The 4,524-nt window shown below is 41.0% G+C and overlaps 1 protein-coding gene across 2 annotated transcripts in view; it reads right to left on the bottom strand.

Annotated features, from left to right (window-relative positions):
• Positions 1–499, bottom strand: part of LOC144974961 (haloacid dehalogenase-like hydrolase domain-containing 5) — a 33,559-nt gene extending 33,060 nt beyond the window's left edge. Inside the window, exon 1 of one of the 2 annotated variants that reach the window (XM_078918520.1) lies at positions 200–499. The gene's annotated coding sequence lies outside the window, so the exon portion shown is untranslated. The remainder of the gene's footprint in view (positions 1–199) is intronic. The other variant, XM_078918525.1, reaches the window with a different exon arrangement.
• Positions 500–4,524: the final 4,025 nt, after the last annotated feature.

Genomic DNA, 4,524 nt, shown 5'->3' with positions numbered 1-4,524 from the left:
GTTAAACGAAAACTTATAGCTATCCTGGTGATTAAAAAAAAATAATTTCTACGATATGATGGAGCTGTTCTCTTAAGCGCTTTGAGCACATCAAGTGGATATTATTGTACCATATAAAAGCTCGTCCTCCCCCCCCCCCCCCCCCCCCCCAAATCAATGGAAGTATTAAATTTATTTTGTTTCTTTGAGAATATCTCACCTTTGTGGAATAAACACGGTAAACTCTTGTTGAAGGTATACACTCCTTTGTAGAATATAATAATAATGAATACAAGTCGACAATCAACCAGCAGCGATTAAGTTTTTAAATGATTCTAGGTGCAACGCTCTCCTATTATATACCTACGTAATTATTTGCCATGCGCATTACATACAGTACAGCTAGTGAAATGGTTCACTTTGCCCAGTATATCGTATAGAGATAGAGATAACCTTATTAATCATCGGCGTAATGACATCCCTTAAATCAGATAGGTTGATTATATATTCCTGAACACCTTCTCTTCAGTAAATTTGACGACCATAATGACGAAGAATTGTTTCGCTTGACTATTTATGTTCTAAATCGGTCTTGACCACGAATGAAATTATCTAGGTCAACACTGACCCTTGAACCCATACAGTTTGGGATCCAGGAGAAAGAAAATGTTATAATATTGTGAAACGAGAGAGAGAGAGAGAGAGAGAGAGAGAGAGAGAGAGAGAGAGAGAGAGAGAGAGAGAGAGAGAGAGAGGGTGGGGGGGGGGAGGTGAAAGGATGACCAATGGGGAACAGTACCTGGCTGGAATCACGTGCGATACGAATGATCTGGGTGAGGGCAAGGAGTGACTGTCTGGCAGGTTCAGTGCCCCCGGAGGGGTGGGGCACGCGATCAGCTGTGAGGTTACGGATGACCATGAGCGACGAGACAAGCTAGATTAGTGTTAAAGTGTGCGGCTACGTGGTCTTGTGGTATGACACTCGCTTTCGGATCGGAAGGTCCTGGGTTAGAGCCTCGCTCATCGCATAGTTGAGTCCTTGGAGAAGACTCTTTACTCACATTCTCTCACCGTACTCAAGTATAAAATGAGTACCTGGTCGTTAACAGCGTTGTCTCTGTCCGAAAAAATTGAAATAACGCCTAACAGGCGACATGTCCCGCCCTACATGTTAAGTGTTGCTGTTGGGCAGGGACCCCTTGTAAAGCACTTTGAGCATGTTAAGTGGATATTGCACTATATAGAAGCTAAAAATAAACTTAATTTACAAGTCCCGTGTGCAGTTCTGTAAATACATATTTTTGGTTACTTCATGTGACGCTCAATCATCCGCACTTTTACACTACAATAGTTTGATTTCTTAAAAGGACTTTTAATTTGTCGTCCGAATGGATGAGAAAAATAAAAACGGATGTCCTTAACAAGCGGTTCTGTTTCTATTTGTCCAGAAAGAGATCTGAATTTAGGAAACGCGTGCTTAGGTTTAAAAAAAAAAAAAAGCCAATCACGCTACCACTATGCCAAAGACAGAAGTACATTGTGAGCCATGGCTTTCTTCAGTACATACCGGAGACAGCGATATATATAGAGACGGGTAGTTTCAGGGCTCGTTATCATGAACGAGGACTAGATTTAGTTATTTACTATAATATAGTATAGTAATTGACTTGCTAGTCTTAAGCCTAGGCGGAGCAAGTAACTAACAAAATCGGATTTCATGAACGCTTTCTAGAATCTGACTATATATAGTATGCGCTTCGCTAAGAAGTTCACAACATTGCCATCCGGACGTATTACGGACCAACACACAAAAATGTGTGTAACCATGAACGTTTATCATCATCATCATCATTGCCTTTTTCACCCTGGGTCAGGGTATAGGCCACAGACAGTTTCCATCCTTCTCTATCCTGAGCCAACTTTTTTTTATCTCATTCCAGGTCTTACCACTTCTCTGTATATCAGCTTCTTTAATTCTTCTCCATGTTCCTCGTGGCTTTCCCCTTGATCTTCTGCCCTGAGGGTTCCAGTCCAATACTTTCTTTGTTATAGTTGAGTCATTCTTTCTAAGCGTGTGTCCAATCCACCTCCATCGTCTTCTTCCTATTTCCTCTCCGACTGGTTTCTGCTGTGTTCTTTTCCATACTTCTTCATTTTTTATTCTATCCATCCATTTTATTCTGAGTAGCTTACGCATGCACCTGTTTACGAAAATCTGTACCCTCCTTATGCATGCCTGTGATGCGTTCCAAGTTTCACATCCATACAGTAGGACAGACTTCACGTTTGAGTTGAAAAGTCTTAGCTTTAGTCGAAGGGAAATATCTTTAGTTCTCCAAACTCTATTCAAAGATGTGAATGCAGCCTGTGCCTTTCCTATTCGTGCTTTCACCTCTGCTTCCGTGCCTCCATCCTTGTCAATTATACTTCCGAGATAGCAGAAAGTGTCTATATCTTCGAGTTCCTGATCTTTTACTTTGATCTGCTCCCCTTGACGCGTACCTATCCTCAAGACCTTTGACTTTGCAGGGTGAATTCTTAGACCAATTGATTCCGAGAGGCTGTTTATAATTGTGGTTTTTGCTTGCATCTGGTCCTGGGTGTGGGACAAAAGAGCCAGATCATCTGCAAAATCCAGATCATCCAACTGTGTCCAGGGGGTCCACTGTATCCCATTTCTTCTCCCTTTGGAGGTTTCCTTCATTAGCCAATCAATGGCAAGAATGAACAGGAATGGAGAGAGCAAGCATCCCTGCTTGACACCAGTCTTAATTTCAAAGCTGTCAGTAAGCTGGTCTTCATGTACAACCCTGCAACTTGATCCTTCATACATTTCCTTAATGAGGTTTACTATCTTTTCAGGGAGTCCATAATGTGCCAGAATTTTCCACAATGTTTCTCTGTCAATACTGTCGAAAGCCTTCTCGTAATCCAGGAAGTTGACAATAAGAGGAGAGTTCCATTCTATAGACTGTTCCACTATGACTCGCAGAGAGGCAATCTGGTCGGTGGTTGAACGGTTTTTCCGAAAACCTGCCTGTTCGTCCCGCAGTTTAGCATCTGTTGCATTCTTAATTCTCTCTAAAATAATTCGGTTGAAAACCTTTCCTGGGATAGAAAGAAGAGTGATGCCTCGATAATTATTACAATTACTGAGGTCCCCTTTCTTTGGAAGCTTGATAAGATGTCCTTCCTTCCAATCCTTTGGGAATATCCCGTCATTCCAGATGAACGTTTATAGTCTGGATAATACAGGTCAGTGAGAATTACTCATAAACGTGGATGGCAAAAAAAAGCAATAACAAAGACCTGAGTGACGTCAACTTCGAACTATCTATAAGGACCATGACTCGCCAGCTGATTAAATTCATATGTTTTTAAAAAATGTTTTTACTCACAAAAATGTATACTTTCGACGATCTGCACTTATCTTTTTTTTTTTTAAAGCTAGTGTCAATAGCAACAGGACACTTTTTGCCTCTGTCATTCGTAACCAACGTATATTCCTTCCAATTCGAAGCTCTCTCAGTCTGCTATCTAGCTGCTATCTCGTCGACGCTATGATGTATCCTTCCTAGTAACTAGTCTCAGACTAAAGTTCAAGTCCTGCCTCAGCAAATGAGAGACTAAGCGGTAGTCCGCGTTCATGAAAACGGGCCCTGAAGTGGCAATAGGGTTTTAATAGAAGACGACGCGTATCTACGTAAGATCGTGTCAAGTCGGTAAACATCCTCTCGCTCATAATGTTTATATGTAAAACAATTATAATTTGGCACGGGTTTTTGCAGCTTTCTATATTCAGTTGTGATTTCTTCTCACTACATTCTCTCAGACTATGAACTTTTTGTGTATTTGTACGATTGATAAAGCGGGAAGAATTGGTGTGTATTTTATTTAAAGAAATGCCATCAATACACAAACGCCATATTTACCGACTTGACATTGAACACCCACATACGAAAGGAGCCCTTCAATTTCATGTCTCCAAATTTTCATTTTTGTCTCGGGTACATACCAAGCAGGTAGATGTATAGATAGAACAAAAATGGTATTATTTCAGCCATCCACTTTTAATGAGTAGTTCTCACTAAATTGTATTTACTAGACTTAAGTTGAAGGTTATAGATAGAATGCGCTTGGCCAAGGAGTTCACAACATTGCCATCCAGAAGTATAACGGACAAACACACAAACTCTGTGTAACCATGAACTTTTATAGTCTGGTTAATACAGTTTAGTGAGAACAACTCACAAACGCGGATGGCAAAAACAATAACAAAGGTCTGAGTGACGTCACCTGCATACTATCTATACATAGTTTTGTGCGTATGTACGGAATATCCGGCTAGCATTGTTATGAGTTTTGAAGTAAACGCATAGCATCAATAAGCCCCACAATTTATTGGTCAGAATCAGCGTGGGTGCGCAACCGGATGCGCGGGTTGACGGAGGTAGGAAACAATAACAAACCCACATGGTTGCCATTACCTCCACCATCATTCTCGCTCACGGTTTGTGGAAAGCACTTCATTACAGGCACGTAATA

Source organism: Berghia stephanieae, chromosome 6, assembly GCF_034508935.2.
Source record: "Berghia stephanieae isolate SIO BIC M18660-M18661 chromosome 6, UCSD_Bste_1.3, whole genome shotgun sequence".
Taxonomy (NCBI): Eukaryota; Metazoa; Mollusca; class Gastropoda; order Nudibranchia; family Aeolidiidae; genus Berghia; species Berghia stephanieae.
The sequence above is the reverse complement of the archived record's forward strand: the minus strand, read 5'-3'. Positions and strand labels throughout refer to the sequence as shown.